Source organism: Salmo salar, chromosome ssa09 (assembly GCF_905237065.1).
Source record: "Salmo salar chromosome ssa09, Ssal_v3.1, whole genome shotgun sequence".
NCBI lineage: Eukaryota > Metazoa > Chordata > Actinopteri > Salmoniformes > Salmonidae > Salmo > Salmo salar.
In genome coordinates this window covers 118,037,416-118,056,196 of record NC_059450.1, presented here as the reverse complement: position 1 = coordinate 118,056,196, position 18,781 = coordinate 118,037,416, and the positions used below count along the sequence as shown (strand labels likewise).

The 18,781-nt window shown below is 41.8% G+C and overlaps 1 long non-coding RNA gene across 2 annotated transcripts in view; it reads left to right on the top strand.

Annotated features, from left to right (window-relative positions):
- LOC106612712 (uncharacterized) overlaps positions 1–18,781 on the top strand; it is a 34,093-nt gene that overhangs the window by 12,911 nt on the left and 2,401 nt on the right. For both annotated transcript variants that reach the window (XR_006771133.1, XR_001330353.2), the window contains exons 2-3: positions 8,790–8,962; positions 15,917–18,589. This is a non-coding gene — a long non-coding RNA (uncharacterized lncRNA). The remainder of the gene's footprint in view (positions 1–8,789; positions 8,963–15,916; positions 18,590–18,781) is intronic.

The window sequence follows — 18,781 nt, the reverse complement described above, 5'->3', positions numbered from 1 at the left end:
GCTGTCACGTGACAGGGAGATAGCCTCCACAATCCAATGAGAAAGTGCCCTACCCCGAGCTGGATTAGCGAAACAGACAAAAAGCTGGGCACAAACGTAGATATCCTTGTTCCTATCTATATACATGCGTAAAGCGCTCACCGGACACAGGCCATGCAACCTCGGTTGTTCACTGGAAGCAAACGGAGGGGTGGGAAAGGGAACATCTTGACAGTCAGGGACCTGTAAGACATAGCTATAATCTTGGGAACAAAAGCTGGATTAGGAAGTAACATCACTTTGAAGTTGCCAGGCGCGAACTCCAAACAGGAAGCGTGTACTGATAGTGTTGAAATATATGGAGATTCCCAACGTTCTTGGCCGACACCAAGGCCATGAGCAGGGCAGTTTTGAAGGAAAGGACCTTTAGGTCCACAGACTCCAATGGTTCAAACGGAGGCTCACACAGAGCGTCCAGCACCAAAGCCAGGTCCCAGGTCAGTGCCATAGGCTTAGACACTGGTCTGAGCCGACGAACACCTTTCAGAAACCAGACCACCAGAGGATGAGTCCCTGGGGTAGAGCCATCAAGCCCAGCATGACACGCCGAGATGGCTGCCATATAAAACTTCAATGTGGAAAAAGAAAGGCCCTGCTCAAAAAGCTCTCGCAAGAACGTCAACATTACCACCAAAGTGCTCTGAAAATGAGAAACGCCTTTAACCTAACACCAACCCTCAAACGTGCACCACTTTTATATAAATACTAGCCTCTCGTAGAGGGTGCGCACGTTGACTGTGTAGCCTTAATCACATTCCAGGGTAAACCCATAGCCATCAAATTCAACCTCTCAGGGAAAATGTTTTTCTGAGAGTTTTATGTCTCCAGAGAAATTGTAGTGGAGTAAATGGTCAGATGACGTCTTAAATCGAAAAAGAATGTCTGAAAGTTGTATATTATCCACTGACTCACTGGAGCAGGGACGGGCAACTTTGATGGGGGTGAGAGGGCCACAAAAAATCTGAACTGATCACGAGGGGTCGCAGTGGCTCGCGGGTTCTGTGTACCCACATCTATACCCACATATGCAGTCAGAGCCTTTTGGGGGCCCTAAGTGGGCAAAACCTTTTCGCCCCTGTCTCCTGAGGTGAGGTTGACAAAAAAATATATATATGGGTACCCCCCAGTCGGTAATTCAACAATGATCTCTACAAGATTAGATAGCTGGCTAGACTAATTTTCCAATCTAAAAATGTTTTGCTGACATAAGCTAATAGAGTGACTGTTAGTGGCAACAAGAGAAACTGCTGATACACAACCAAATTTCGATATTGAACCTGTGCGTTCTGCTATTCTAACTCTAAGTAAGTTGAGACCCCAATTTAGCTTCAATAAAAACATTTATATACTCTGTGTGTGTATGTATATACAGTACCAGTCAAAAGTTTGGACACACCTACTCATTCAAAGGTTTTTATTTATTTTTACTATTTTCTACATTGTAGAATAAAAGTGAAGACATCAAAACTATGAAATAACACATGGAATCATGTAGTAACCAAAAAAGTGTGAAACAAATCTAAATATATTTTAGATTCTTCAAAGTAGCCACCCTTTGCATTGATGACAGCTTTGCACACTTGGCATTCTCTCAACCAGCTTCATGAGGTAGTCACCTGGAATGCATTTCAATTAACAGGTGTGTCTTGTTAAAAGTTAATTTGTGGAATTTCCTTTCTTAATGCAATTGAGCCAATCAGCTGTGTTGTGACAAGGTAGGGTTGGTATACAGAAGATAGCCCTATTTGGTAAAAGACCAAGTCCATATTATGGCAAGAACAGCTCAAATAAGCAAAGAAAATTGACAGTCCATCATTACTTTAAAACATGAAAGTCAGTCAATCCGGAAAATTTAAAACACTTTGAAAATTTCTTCAAGTGCAGTCGCAAAAACCATCAAGCGCTATGATGAAACTGGCTCTCATGAGGACCGACACAGGAAAGGAAGACCCAGATTTACCTCTGCTGCAGATAAGTTCATTAGAGTTACCAGCCTCAGAAATTGCAGCCCAAATAAATGCTTCACAGAGTTCAAGTAACAGACACATCTCAACCTCAACTGTTCAGAGGAGACTGTGTGAATCAGGCCTTCATGGTCGAATTGCTGCAAAGAAACCACTACTTAAGGACATCGATAAGAAAGAGACTTGCTTGGGCCAAGAAACACAAGCAATAACATTAGACCGGTGGAAATCTGTCCTTTGGTCTGATGAGTCCAAATTTGAGATTTTTAGTTCCAACTGCCGTTTCTTTGTGAGACGCAGAGTAGGTGAACGGATTATCTCTGCATGTGTAGTTTCCACCATAAAACATGGAGGAGGAGGGGTGGGGGTGCTTTGCTGGTGACGCTGTCTGTGATTTATTTAGAATTCAAGGCACACTTAACCAGCATGGCTACCACAGCATTCTGCAGCGATACGCCATCCCATCTGATTTGCGTTTAGTGGGACTATCATTTGTTTTTCAAAAGGACAATGACCAAGAAGGAGAGTGATGGAGGGCTGCATCAGATGACCTGCCTCCACAATCACCCAACCTCAAACCAGTTGAGATAGTTTGGAATGAGTTGGACCGCAGAGTGAAGGAAAAGCAGCCAACAAGTGCTCAGCAAATGTGGAACTACTTAAAGACTGTTGGAAAAACATTCCTCATGAAGCTGATTGAGGGAATGCGAAGAGTGTGCAAAGCTGTCATCAAGGCAAAGTGTGGCCAGAATCTAAAATATATTATCATTTGTTTAACACTTTTTTGGTTACTACATGTTTCCATTTGTGATATTTCATAGTGTTGATGTCTTCACTATTATTCTACAATGTAGAAAATAGTAAAAATAAAGAAAAACCTTGAATCAGTAGGTATGTCCAAACTTTTAACTGGTACTATATATATATATATTTTTGGTGGCCTACAAAAGGGGGGCATGGCCCCGGCCCACCACTTGCCCATCCCTATACTCGAGGAACCAAAGGAGACTTAGATCCCTGTAGTCTTATTGAAAACAGTCAGATGATGTGCTCAGTCCCTAAGCCACCCAGTAAGAAATGAAGAGCCTTGTAGCATCTTACCTCCTGTGGCACTGGCGTATCAGTTTGATGGATCCCATCCCAACAATGGCGGGGCGAATTGACTCTGCTTGTTCTCATTGGATTTGCATGGCAATAAAATAAATGCCCTCTCTCATGTCATCGGCAAACCAGTCCAATTAATAGGGGATAACATAGAGGAGCAGATGAAGTTACTTATATAACCCAGAGCCCTGTTTTGAGGAGATGACAAACCCCCGTGTTAACAAAACAAATATACGGTTCATTCCCACACGTAAAAAAGGGATCATCCGTCCACACACACACCAGATAATCTGACAGTGGTGGAGTAATGGACACAATGCTTTGTGCTGCTCACTCGGATGAGAGGAGAGATGGAGGATTTAAGAGCTATTCAGGCATTGAAAAGATGAGGGTGCATTAGGGGAATCTGATGCCCTCAGAATGGACATTCTATCCCAGTGCTTAATACTGACCATAGGTTTACATACACACCAATAATTGAGGAGAGCTACTTTAGTACAGGAGAATCACCATGGTTATCCACCATCACATGGAACAACCATTGCAACAACCAAATGCAGTAAAATCTATAGTATTTTGCTCTGACTACATGTTCAGAACATTTATTATATTAATGTGAGGCTTAGGTTTTAGTGCTGTAGTGTTCCATAAAAAATGACTAGATGAAACTCAAAACGATGCTTGCGTAGCGCCCTCATCTCCCACCAATGAAATGTATACATGTATACAAATACGTCTCATGCGATGCTCTCAACTCAGCACTTCTCTCAAGCGTGATGAACATGCATGTGTAGAAAAGCTTAACAGTGCTGGTATGTCAGTTCAACAGGGGAGGGTGTAAGCAAATTGAGCTGAATAGAGTGAGTAGAAAGATGTGTGTGTGTGTGTGTGTGTGTGTGTGTGTGTGTGTGTGTGTGTGTGTGTGTGTTAAGAGCAGTGGTTGAAAAAGTATGTTGGAGGTAAAGATACCTTAATAGAAAATGACTCAAGTATAAGTGAAGGTAATCCAATAAAAAGTCTAAAAGTATTTGGTTTTAAATATACTTAAGTATCAAAAGTAAATGTAATTGCAAAAATATACTTAGGTATCAAAAGTAAACGTAAAAGTATAAATAATTTCAAATTGCTAATATTAAGCAAACCAGACGACACAATTTTCTTGTTCTTTATTTATTTACGGATAGCCGGCGAGACACTGCAACACTCAGACATAATTTACAAACAAAGCATTTGTGTTTAGTGAGTCCACCAGATCAGAGGCAGTATGGATGAGCAGAGGTGTTAATTTGATAAGTGATGAATTGGACCATTTTCCTGTCCTGTTAAGCATTGAAAATGTAATGAGTACTTTTGAGTGTCAGGGAAAATGTATGCAGTAAAAAGTACATTTATTTTCTTTAGGAATGTGGTGAAGTAAAAGTTGTCCAAAATATAAATAGTAAAGTACAGATACCTCAACAAAATACTTACAGTTGAAGTCTGAAGTTTACATACACTTAGGTTGGAGTCATTAAAACTCGTTTTTCAACCACGCCACAAATTTCTTGTTAACAAACTATAATTTTGGAAGGTCGGTTAGGACATCTACTTTGTGCATGACACAAGTAATTTTTCCAACAATTGTTTACAGACAGATTATTTCACTTCTAATTTGCTGTATCACAATTCCAGTGGGTCAGAAATGTACATACACTAAGTTGACTGTGCCTTTAAACAGCTTGGAAAGTTCCAGAAAATGATGTCATGGCTTTAGAAGCTTCTGATAGGCTAATTGACATCATTTGAATCAATTGGAGGTGTACATGTGGATGTATTTCAAGGCCTACCTTCAAACTCAGTGTCTCTTTGCTTGACATCATGGGAAAATCAAAAGAAATCAGCCAAGACCTAAGAAAATAAATTGTAGACCTCCACAAGTCTGGTTCATCCTTGGGAGCAATTTCCAAACGCCTGAAGGTACCACGTTCATCTGTACAAAAAATAGTACGCAAGTATAAACACCATGGGACCACGCAGCCGTCATACCGCTCAGGAAGGAGATGCATTCTGTCTCCTAGAGATGAATGTACTTTGGTGTGAAAAGTGCAAATCAATCCCAGAACGACAGCAAAGGACCTTGTGAAGATGCTGGAGGAAACCGGTACAAAAGTATCTATATCCACAGTAAAACGAGTCCTATATCGACATAACCTGAAAGGCCGCTCAGCAAGGAAGAAGCCACTGCTCCAAAACCGCCATAAAAAAGCCAGACTATGGTTTGCAACTGCACATGGGGACAAAGATTGTGCTTTTTGGAGAAATGTCCTCTGGTCTGATGAAACAAAAATAGAACTGTTTGGCCATAATGACCATTGTTATGTTTGGAGGAAAAAGGGGGATGCTTGCAAGCCGAAGAACACCATCCCAATCATGAAGCACGTGGGTGTCAGCATCATGTTGTGGGGGTACTTTGCTGCAGGAGGGACTGGTGCACTTCACAAAATAGATGGCATCATGAGGAAATAAAATTATGTGGATATATTGAAGCAACATCTCAAGACGTCAGTCAGGAAGTTAAAGCTTGGTCACAAATGGGTCTTCCAAATGGACAATGACCCCGAAGCATACTTTCAAAGTTGTGGCAAAATGGCTTAAGGACAACAAAGTCAAGTTATTGGAGTGACCATCACAAAGCACTGACCTCAATCCTATAGAAAATGTGTGTGCAGAACTGAAAAAGCGTGTGCAAGCAAGAAGGCCTACAAACCTAACTCACTTACACTAGCTCTGTCAGGAGGAATGGGCCAAAATTCACCTAACTTATTGTGGTAAGCTTGTGGAAGGCTACCTGAAACGTTTGACCCAAGTTAAACAATTTAAAGGCAATGCTACCAAATACTAATTGAGTGTATGTAAACTTCTGACCCACTGGGAATGTGATGAGAGATAAAAAAGCTGAAATAAATCATTCTCTCTACTATTATTCTAACATTTCACATTCTTAAAATAAAGTGTTGATCCTAACTGACCTAAAACAGGGAATTTTTACTAGGATTAAATGTCATGAATTGTGAAATACTGAGTTTAAATGTATTTGGCTAAGGTGTATGTAAACTTCCGACTTCAACTGTAAGTAGTACTTTAAAGTAATTTAACTTAAGTACATTACACCACTGACTGTGTGTGTGTGTGTGTGTGTGTGTGTGTGTGTGTGTGTGTGTGTGTGTGTGTGTGTGTGTGTGTGTGTGTGTGTGTGAGTGTGCAGTTGACATTTTTAGAAGTGGGGTAAAACAAGTCTGTGTACCCCATCCTTTCTCCCCTCGCTCCAGGCCAAATCCAGCCACTTGTCATGTTCCGAGTGCATTTCCCTGGTCAGGGGCTCTTCAATAAAAGATAACACACGTCCATTTTATTTCCTGTACGTTTTTGTCAGTGAATGTTCTGAAAACAAATTGTGGACAATATGGCTCACCTCAAGAGTAGGCTACACACCGAGACATGCCAAATCAGTGAGATTGGACTTTAAGTGGGTGGATAGACTGGTGTGTTGTAGAAAAGCCCATTGTTGTCTCTGTCACTTCATGAAGACATCCTTTCACCCTCAAGGATGTTTAGATGGACAATTATAATCCTCCCAAAATCTGTTTAGGTCAATGTTGGAAACTCATCACTACATATAGTACTTTACACTTGTCATCTGGGGTAATCTATCTGTAGAAAACTGGGTCAGCGCTTTTCCCTATTTGTTTTGTGTATACTTTCTGTCACATTGACAGTTTAGACAACAGAACGCCACACTTTTCGCCCCACGGCTCATCTTTTTCTAGCTGAAGCTGCATGAAAACATACAATATTTATATTCCACATTTATTTTTTTAACAATAAATATGCCCAAGACTCTATTGTGGACTGATGCCTTTTCTCTTGCTGATGCTCTTACCTTTTAAATGTGTCCACCACTTTGTTTTGAGGTGTACTACTAAAATGGGACAAACAGTAAAGTTCTGCAACTGATTACCTATCGCTCAGACAGATGTTACAGAGGGGAGAAACATCTGCAGGGGAGACAAGCCACAGCCCCTTCAATTTCTTCTACATAACAGCACTTTAGAGCTGGCTAATTGCACTGTAAAATGTCTGGTCTCGGTAAAAGGGCTCTGTACTGTAACAAATTGGGCTTGTTTTTGTGCTTGCCGATGTATTTTTAACACTCGCCCTGTCATAAATGTATGACGGGTAGAAGGAGCTGTGATGATGCTGTTAACATGTGAGAGAGTTGGTCCATTGTTTCCCAACGTAGAATGTCATTACATAATTGGTACCTTGAATATTTTAGCTTCTTTGTGACGGCATCCATAATTCATGTTAATGCAGGCGCAACAGGCTGGTGGTTACATGTAAAAGTCCTTATTTTCCTTTCTCTCATCTTTCCTTGTTTTTCTTCTCTCCCTCTTTTAAACACAATGCTGACTAAATAATAGTAAAATATTTACAAAATACAATTAAAATGTACCCTAAAGCCTAATGTATCAAAATAAAATACAAAATACTTTTGCAAGTACAGTAACTATTTTCAAAATATATTAGCAATTTCCCCCCTTAACCTCAAAAACATTCTCAGTAATGGTAACAAAAATGTTTGACTTGCTATGACTGTGATCTGTGGTTGTTTATCTACTTTAGTTGAATGCACTGAATGTAAATCGCTCTGGATGCTAAATTACCTAAATGTAAAAATGACCACTTGCAAAGCATGTTGGGTATTATTATTCTAATGAGCTCCACCCCCAAATAAGACCACGTTTGAATGACTAGAGATGGGCAAAGATAAATCTAAATGTATCTTATAAAATACCGTAAAGAACGATACATTTTTAAAATACAGAAAATATATTTAAAGTAGACAACAACAAAAAAAGAGAGACTATTTAAGTAAAATATCCTCTGCAGTTGTAAATGGTGTGAATACCATTTTTTCAATTTCAACTTATTTTATAAATAGGCCATATATAATTTTTTTTATCAGGACTGTTGAAAAGTTTTTAGAAAATACGAAATACAGTTCTCTAGAGTATATTGTTACAAAATACACTGAACTGTAGTTCAAGCCAGTGAAAGAAAAATTGCAAAATACTCAAGTTATTTAAATACGTATTTCAAATACATGTAGCATAATACTCCCAATCTCTGATAAGTATGACCCTTGGTTAAGATGAGCTCCCTTCGTCCCCCGATTCACGATCGGCTCTTTTCATGTGTCTCCATCTCCTCTTAACCAAGTAATAATATCATAATGCAACTACCGCTCCATTGCCTGATTAGCCACCTTCTCTCCCCTTCCCTGAATGGAGCAGAGAGTTTAAACTTATTAGTCCATCAGAGCCAAGGCCCACAGCAATGTCAGGATTCCATCGTGTCAACTGTCTTTGCAGGGCTTTACACATTAGTGTAATAATGATATTATTTGCAAAGGGGGTGGGGGCTGCTGGGGAAATGGTGACTTAGTGTGGCTGTACACATGTCAGATCCAAGGTTGGGACTGGGACCAGGTGGACTGTGTTTGTTGGGGCTTTAGATTCCCAGAGAGTTAGCTCTAAGCGACCACATCATTGTAGATTGACCTTAATCTGTTTACTGAAATCCCACTGCTAAATGATAGACTCACCCCTGTTCCTCTGCATCCCTTGCCCCTCCCTCATGCAGACCAGACCAACACAACCATGACTTAGTCTCTCTGCACTGGTCCAATCGCTGCTCAGTGCCGTCTGAGTCCAGCGCTCTCCTTTTAAATCCCCTCTCTGTGGTGAATCAGCACTCGCAGCGCAGCCCTCCGGTGATACAGCAAGTGGTAGAGAAGTCTACTGAAACAGCCTACAGTAGGTACTCACTCCTTCTCTCTCTTCTTTTTCCCACTCTCTCCCCCTCCTCAAATATTACGTGTCGTCCCCATCACCCGTTCCCCTGGGTCGACTCTCGACTTTGTGTGTCTTCCGTTGTCCCTGCATCCTCTAACATAACTCAACTTTGTACTTTGCTTGTTTGGCTGACAGCGTGGCATATGCGGTTCACCGTGCAGTCAGTTTCACTTGAAGCGGCTCTTGCGCTTTCAATCACTCTGCCTAGTGATTGTAATGCACATTGAAGCACGGACACATGGGCAGAGCATGTTTGGGACATGCTAAACAAAGTACGATTGGTGCATGTGAATTGTGAAATGCATTGGAAAGTTAGTGGTGCATGGCAAAATGACCTAGGCTTTTAGCCTTCTGAGCTGGTTGACTAATGACCTGACTCTCATGACTTTACATGGTGGTATTACCATTTAAGCTGATATAATCATCACTTTCATTTTGGCTGGGTTGACAACGGTCCCATTTATGTCAGTCATTTCTCTCCCGTGAGAGTGGAGACGTGGTAAATAAATCATTAGACCAGGGATTGCGTGTTGATCTTTAAATGTTGTTCTCAGGATTATTCTGAGACATCCCTATGTCTTAAGATGTTTGGAATTAGAGGCATGACTTTGCATACAAAATGTAAACAAACAAGACCAACAGGTCACAACTGCTAGCTGTCTTACTCATTGATGTTGGGATACAATGCGGGGTAATGAGGATAGATAGTTAAACTACAACCATATATAGATATTTAGTTATTTCTGCCTCAGTCTTTACTACGAAAACAAAAAGGGGAACTACAGGCACTCAAATCTCTTAAACGGCCTTCCTTTATTCTCAGAAAAATCTTGGCATTTTAATAAAAAAATACATTTTAAGAGGTTTATGGAGATTTCTTTGCTTTTTTACAACCAATTCAAAATGTTTATGTAAATGGTATGTTATACAAGGGTCCAAAAATAGTTTTTTGCAATTTCACTTGTTTTTGAGAAACTTACCCACAACCAGCAATACATTTTCTCTTCCTCGTTGTGGGTTATGGGGGCTCTGAAAAAACATGAACAAAGGCTCCAAAAACACCCAAATACACCTCATTCAAAAAAGCTCTCAATATAGTGATGCAGGTCTTTACATGTTGTTCACATTAAATTGTGTCATTCCAAACATTTTCCGCAATGTTATATCCATTTGTGCGACGCAAGCCGTTACCTTTATCCAGCTGTCCATTCTCAGAGTAACCTGCTGCTACAGGTAACTGCCAAAATAAAGGAAACACCAACATGAAGAGTCATAATACGTTGGGCCACCATGAGCTACGTTGGGCCACCATGAGTTCATGGGCTATCAGAACAGCTTCAATGTGCCTTGGCATCGATTCTACAAATGTCTGGAACTTCCTGTGTGGATGCGCCTGCTTTTAATATACTTTGTATCCCTCATTTACTCAAGTGTTTCCTTTATTTTGGCAGTAACCTGTAGACTGAATTGAATATAACGTTGCGGATAAGGTTTGTAATGACACAATTTCATGTGTACAACATCTAAAGATCTGCATCACTATACTGAGAGTGTTTCCATTTCTAAAATGACGTATTTGGGTGTTTTTGGAGCATTTGTTTATGTCTTTTCAGAGCCTCCGTATATGAGGAAATGAATCGCTGGTTAGGGTAAGTTCCTGAAATACAAGTGAAAGCAACAACAACAAAAAGTGTCTGGACCCCTCATTTACTCAATTGTTTCCTTTATTTTGGCAGTTACCTGTAGACTGAATGGAGAGGTATTGCTCGAGTCCCAACAAAAATAGAAATGTGGTAGTGAAAAAGCAAACGTCTCCTTTAAAGGTTGCTTAGAAATGATTGTTCCTAGTCTAAATTGCATTTTAGTTCTTCTTCTTCCCTTTCATCGCTATTGGAAGAAAGAGTATCTGGAGCATAGCTTTGAGTGGAGACAGATGATGAACCTCTGTGCTAAGAGATCACTATGACGTTCAGGATGTTTCATAGATATGTTCCGTCATCCTTCACACAGGCCTCCTCTGTGTGACCATGTGAGTTGATATTTTCTATTCTCTCTTAGAAGATGACACCTAAACCATCCAACCACCATATTGGATTATGGATATCAAGCAATCCATATCGGATATTGCCTTGGATATTATCTTGCATAATACAAATAATTTTCCACTGTGAGAAAGGTCCTTGTTTAGAACTTTCGCTTTGACACCATGGGCTGTACCCGAGCCTTAAATTAGGTTTCGTTATCTGCACTGATAATTGGTGAGGTGAGGGTGACTTTATCAGACCTACTGATCATTAAAAGAAGAATTGAACGGTGAACTCTCACCCTGCCTCCACTTCAGTGACAACGTCCTCGGACAACTCTTCAATCCAAACGCGACAGGGAACATCACCTCTGGTTGCTTTTAAACCAAGTTAAGGAGTAAGGTCTTTAGGACCTTCATGTACAGTATATAGCTCATGTATGGATGGAATGACACCTTCAGAAGCCTCCCTGGAACCTAAGCTGGTTATTATCTCTGCTGAAAGGAGTTGCTATGTATATCCAGTGTCCTACTCTTTATGGGTTTCTGAATGCTGTGGAGTATCACCAGAGCTTTATTTGGGACCCAGATGTTTGTTGACTGTGATATATGTTTTGGTGGACAGTTCGTCTTTAGTTGCCTCAGTGGAACACATTTTTGACACAAACTTCAGCACACCTGATACCATCAACTGTAATCAACTGTAATCACACTGCATTGCAGTGCTAGAGGCATCACTACAGACACTGGTTCGTTCCCAGGCTGTGTCACAACCGGCCGTGTTCGGGATTCCCATAGGGCGGCGCACAATTGGCCCAGCATCATCTGGGTTAGGGGAGGGTTTGGCCGGGGTAGGCTGTCATTTTAAATAAGAATTTGTTCTTAACCTTTATTTAACTAGGCAAGTCAGTTAAGTAAAATCATGCAAAACAACACAGCCGCGGGGCCTGTATGTTATTAACTTCAATATTTATTGTCCCTGTCATGACACCACACCTCTCTGGTGGCCCTGGGGTGCCCTTACCTGTGTGTTCCTCCCAGGGTTTAATAGCACACTGAAATAGAACTGGAATGACACATTCAAAGACATGATTTTTATTTAGCTGGGATCTCCTCTCGTGTTGTGACAGGAAACAGAAGCTTGTCAGTTAGGCTCCCCAGCCTGCCAGTGAATGCTTGGCTCTTTTCCCATTGCCTTGTTAGAGAGTATTAATTACAACTCCTAACAGCGATCGCTATTGATGAACCTCAAGTCTTAATTTTCTCCTTCCTTCTGTCTGTTTCAATGGGTTTCTCATTGGCCTCTAGGGACAGACAGAGCTCATTGTGAGCCAATCAAAGTAATTTGTGTCATTCCCTCACTGGGCCTGTGTCTCTGCAGTCTTTCACAGTAGCTCAGTGCCTTAGACACATCCTCACCATTGAGAGGCATTGGGCAGGTTTCCATTAACCCAGGTTTATTTGACAAAAGCAATCATTGCGACCTGTGTAATGGAAACGGCAGATATAGGAGACATTTTCTAAAGATTGACAACATTTTTATCCTTTCCACAGGGGTGGATTTGTTGTCTAACTATTTATTGCGACAAATTATAATGGAAACTGATTTTCGAATAAATGATGATTGTCAAATACTTTTGAAGGTAGGTTGGGCATGTGATGTCATAACATAATTATAAGCAAATTTACCAGATATTGAAAACCAGTCAATATCTGGTGTGACCAACATTTGCCTCATGCAGCACGACTCATATCCTTTGCATAGAGTTGATCAGGCTGTTGATTGTGGCCTGTGGAACGTTGTCCCGTTCCTCCAAATAACAACAGGGACACTCGTCTGGTGACTCCGTTTCAATGGCTCTGCGAAGTTTCTGGATATTGGCGGGAACTGGAACACGCTGTTGTACACGTCGATTCAGAGCATCCCAAACATACTCAATGAGTGACATGTCCAGTGAGTACAGTGGCTTGCGAAAGTATTCACCCCCTTGGCATTTTTCCTATTTTGTTGCCTTACAACCTGGAATTAAAATGTATTTTTGGGAGGTTTGTAATCATTTGATTTATACAACATGCCTACCACTTTTAAGATGCAAAATATTTTTTATTGTGAAACAAACAAGAAATAAGACAAAAAAATTGAAAACTTGAGCGTGCATAACTATTCACCCCCCCCAAAAGTCAATACTTTGAAGAGCCACCTGTTGCAGCAATTACAGCTGCAAGTCTCTTGGGGTATGAGTCTCTAGACTGAAACAGGTTTCCCCCAAGAATTTCCGTGTATTTAGCATCATCCATCATTTTTTCAATTCTGACCAGTTTCCCAGTCTCTGCAGATGAAAAACATCCCCACAGCATGATGCTGCAACCACCATGCTTTACTGTGGGGATGTTATTCTCGGGGTGATGAGAGGTGTTGGGTTTGCTCCAGACATAGCGTTTTCCTTAATGGCCAAAAAGCTCAATTTTAGTCTCATTTGACCAGAGTACCTTCTTCCATATGTTTGGGGAGTCTCCCACATGCCTTTTGGCGAACACCAAACGTGTTTGCCTATTTCTTTCTTTAAGCAATGGCTTTTTTCTGGCCACTCTTCCGTTAAGCCCAGCTCTGTGGAGTGTACGGCTTAAAGTGGTCCTATGGACAGATACTCCAATCTCCGCTGTGGAGCTTTGCAGCTCCTTCAGGGTTATCTTTGGTCTCTTTGTTACCTCTCTGATTAATGCCCTCCTTGCCTAGTCCGTGAGTTTTGGTGGGCGGCCCTCTCATGGCAGGTTAGTTGTGGTGCCATATTCTTTCAATTTTTTAATAATGGATTTAATGGTGCTCCATGGGGTGTTCAAAGTTTTGGATATTTTTTTATAACCAAACCCTGATCTGTACTTCTCCACAACTTTGTCCCTGACTTGTTTGGAGAGCTCCTTCGTCTTCATGGTGCCCCTTGCTTAGTGGTGTTGCAGACTCTCGGGCTTTTCAGAACAGGTGTATATATACTGAGATCATGTGACACTTAGATTGCACACAGGTGGACTTTATTTATCTAATTATGTGACTTCTGAAGGTAATTGGTTGCACCAGATCTTATTTAGGGGCTTCATAGCAAAGGGGGTGAATACATATGCACCACCACTTTTCCGTTTTTAATGATTTATAATTTTTTTAAACAAGTTATTTTTTTCATTTCACTTCACCAATTTGGACTATTTTGTGTATGTCCATTACATAAAATAAAAATTAAAATCTATTTAAATTACAGGTTGTAATGCAACAAAATACTAAAAACTCCAAGGGGGATGAATACTTTTGCAAGGCACTGTATGCAGGCCATGGAAGAACTGGGACATTTTGAGCTACCAGGAATTGTGTACAGATCCTTGCGACATGGGGCAATGCTTTATCATGCTGAGGTGTTGGCGACAGATGAATGGCACGACAATGGGCCTCAGGATCTCGTCACGGTATCTCTGTGCATTCAAATTGCCATCGATAAAATGCTATCGTGTACTTTGTCCATAGCTTATGCCTGCCCATACCATAACCCCATCGATCATGGGGCACTCTGTTCACAACGTTGAAGTTGATTCATCCTTAAAAAGCACACTTCACTAGCGTGCCAGTGGCAATCGAAGGTGAGCATTTGCGCACATAAGTCAGTTACGACACCAAACTGCATTCAAGTCAAGATCCTGGTGAGGACAACGAGCACGCAGATGAGCTTCCCTGATACGGTTTCTGACAGTTTGTGACAACACTACACAACTTTAATTGTTGTTCAATTGAAACTTTGGTGCACACCAAGTTCTCCCTGATCACTCTTCCTGATAGGAGGTGTAGTGGAGGTAGTCCGGTGGTTCCTCCTTGTTCCTCTCTCTTCTTATCAGTGGCAGATGGGAGTAAGAGAATGATGACAGTGTCCCCTCCTGATGGATCGAGCCTGTCCCTGTGGAGACGGTGGGGGCAATGAGGCGCGGGGACAAGGAACAGCTAAATGATTGAGCCATCACTACGTGCAGTTGTCCCGTCTGGCTGGTCCAGCCATATGTTAAGAGCTGGGTGGGCCAACTCAGACTTAGCTGATAAATGGATGTGTGTTTTAAGCCAGGCAAGGTGAAGAGGGGTGAAGAAAACAAACCTGTCCGTGTCCTCCGAACGTTCCTCCAAATAACAACAGGGACACTCTCGTCTGGTGACTCATTTAGCTAGTTCAAGGCTGCACATTTGCAAGAATCACAAAAAAAAAGCCACAGCAAATACATTTTCTTATCATATTGTATGTGTATGTGTATGTATGTATGAAATCCTTTAGGTGGTTAACTGCACCTTTTAAATTGTTCATGGGTTTTAATCGTGAGTATTATAGTTTGACTCGGTAAGTTATTTGAGGACATCTTCTGTACAAACACTGGTGAGTCCCATAGGAGAGAGGGAGACAGTGCCTGACTGTGTTGTATAATATAGGTCATGCAGCTGTGATCGTCAGAATAGGACACAGGGTAGAAACGCCACAGTGACTAACCAGATGCTCTGGATTGTTCTTGTTCCCCCGGCTGCCCTCACAGCACTGAGGGTATTTCCGTTCACATCATACAGTTCACGTTGTACATGGGATGTTCCCAAGTACCTACATGCACATGTCTCTCCGACGTGTTTCTATTCTCATCTCCCTCTATCGATTCCACTTGATATACCCTTTTAAAACACATTTAGTGTTCAGTACTTCATTAACTGAGTGGTGGACCATTTTATCAACCTTATGATACCTGTTACCCTCCAGATGCTGTTTTTAGACAAAGGGTTTACAGAGCTACTGTACATATAGTCTATCTCTGATATGCTATTATCCTGGCCTCGATCCAAGTCATCTTCTCATCTCTCTCCTTCTTTTGTCCCTCAGCATTTTCCGGCTGTGAGTGGGGCCTTCATGGATTCCCCGTACAATGGCAACACGTCCCTCCAGACCTCCACCTCCAACCTCAATGCCAACTTCTCCCGGCCGACTGAGGCGGAAGAGGAGGGCAAGTACTCCAGCGACGCCATCTGGCTTTGGGTAGCCGTCATTGCAACCATCGGCAACATAGTAGTGGTAGCAGTGGTTTGCGCCTGTGCCTTCTAAGACCCGTTAGTTACAAGCACACAGCCGAACCTCCCTCTTGCCACCTTTTTCCCCTCCACTTTAACCTATCCCTGTATTCATTTTCATCTTGTATGTGTCCATCCATAATATTAAAGCCAAGGCCCTGTTCTGAGGGTCAACGGAATATGATAGTGTAAATATAGGGATTGGTTTAACTGATGTTCTGTAGGACTGTGAATGCGTTTATAAGTCTAGGAATGAGAGAGAGACAATCCTCTGGAGTTACCATACTGTATCTTACCTAAAGCCTATGTCTCTGTGTTACTATTTTTTTTAATGATAAACAGGGAAGTGAGCTGATGTGGGCTGTGCCTTTGTATAATGAACATTTTGTAAATGAGTTATGGAAATGGACATGATCTAAAGCAGCTGAGTGAGCCTCCCTGATCACCAGAGGTCAGTTTAAAGGATTAGTGTACAGCTGTGAGATCCCCTCTGCCTATGAACCTGAACAGAACACCACACCATATATCTTTGTCTGGTTGATGTCATGTGACTGTTTGTCTGGAATGAATGTGCTGATGCTGCTGTCTTGGTCCAGGTCTCTCTTGAAAATTCGATTTTTATCTCAATGAGACTAACCTGGTTAAATAAGGGTGATATAATTAAACACCAAATCAGCAGTTCTCGTTGTGGTTGGCCACTGTCTCGGAGACCAGTAGAGAGATATGTGACAGATGGTGGCTGGTAGGGGCGCCGAGGGGACAGCGGAGGGGCCCGGGGCAGACTTGGCAGTACCCCCAGTACTCGGTGTTCTTTCCTGTGACTGCTGCACCCCTGCACTACCATTCACCATTACTGCTCTGTCCTGTCCTCATCAGCCTCTGTGATAGAAATCTCCCCAAGCACTTTATAAAACCCAATAAACTGGGGAGTTTTCTTCCATTTTAACTGCAGTGTTCAGTGCCCACCTGTTGCATCTCTGCAGTGGCTGTAGACCTGTGCCAGTTTAACTATGCAGTGATGACATCCCACTGAGCACACACTGGTTGAATTAAAGTTGTTGCCACGTCATTTCAATGAAATGTTCCCAGTGGGATAGCTGTGGATAATGTTTATAAGTGAGACCGATGTATACAAACACAGTATCACCCACAAGCCAAATGAGGGAATTAAGTTGTCAGCACAAATCTTTTGTTATACCACCCCTGCTGACATTATCTGCAATTACGGAGCCACCAATTACATCGCACTAAATCATTGAGCCGCCCACCATAACCAGACTATCCCAAATGACCAGACCGCCGCTACGAAGGCCCCAAGCTGTTGAGCTAGCAATTAAATGATTTTGCTCCTGTCATAAGAAACCCCATTGCGGTTAACGTTAGTTTTTTGTTGTTGTTGTGCCAGGCAGGCAGAATCTCACATTCACCTCAGATTGTCTCTCAGTAGACTAGTGTGTGTAAGTGGCAGCAGCCCCAGTAGTTCTGTGCTGTGCTGTCTCCCATGCACCCAGGGGAGTGGGGCCACAGACTTGTCAAACGGCAGGGCTGTAATGAGATGTAATGCCTCTCTCTCTTTCCTAAAGCGAACACTGACCTCCCCGTTGCGCTGCGGTGATCAGAGCAGATCTGATCCCTGCTGCACTCGGCTGCACTGAACAAAGATAGTGCTTCAAAGTGCATTTTTAGAGTGTGACTTCCTCATTTAATCAGCACCCGTTGTGATTGAAAGGGAGAGGAGGGGGAGAGAGGAGTGACTGCATGGGATTTGATTTATAACAGCCAACTTCCATGTCATCGCTTTGAATTACAGGACTTTTTTTGAAGTACAATGGAATCTTTTTAATTTTTTTTTATTGAAACCAACGAAGTGGAATAAAAGGTTTTAAGATGGAGAGATTTAGGATCAAAAGTCTGGCTGAGACATCACTCCACACAGCTAATTGCCCTGATCTCACTGTACAGTAGAGTTAATGAAAACAAGAGACAGATTCATCATGGCATCTCTGAGCAGTCCTTTTCAGGTTCCTTAGAGAGCTTAGTCAGAAGAAACCTGTGGGAACAGTAATGCATTGTCTCTTACAATAAACAACAACAAATTAAAAAAAACGTTTTTTTTTATTGCACAGTATGGGGTCATAAGTATCTGCTGGCAATAACTCAAGATGACGCTAACAAGTTAGTATTATACATCCTCACTATATGTAGTTGCTTTAATACAGTAACTATTCTGAAGCAACATTCATATGAACTAGGTGAGGAATCCCAGTTAGCTACAATATGAATTTCTTCTACCCTTGTGTCGGCTGTGTGCTTTGACATGGGACTGGTTAAGGCTCAGGTGCCCACTGTCTACGGCTCGAATTATGTGCCTGAACTGACTTACACAACTCCTACCCATCAACTGCTTATTGACCGTGGACGCCCCTTGACCACCATGGATGATGGTCCTCCTACACACGACAAGACGTCATCACAGCCTCAAGCCCAGGTACCGTATGAACCAGTTTGCAACGTCACTTAGGCGCGGTTCACCGGACACGGACGAATAAAGCTAATCCTGGACTCCAAAAAAAAAAACATTCAGATGGAGATTCTCTATTGAGCCTAATGTTTATTCCAAGACTAGGCTTAACCCGTGTCCGGGAAACTGCCCTTTACTGTTTAAGATTTGTTGTTAATT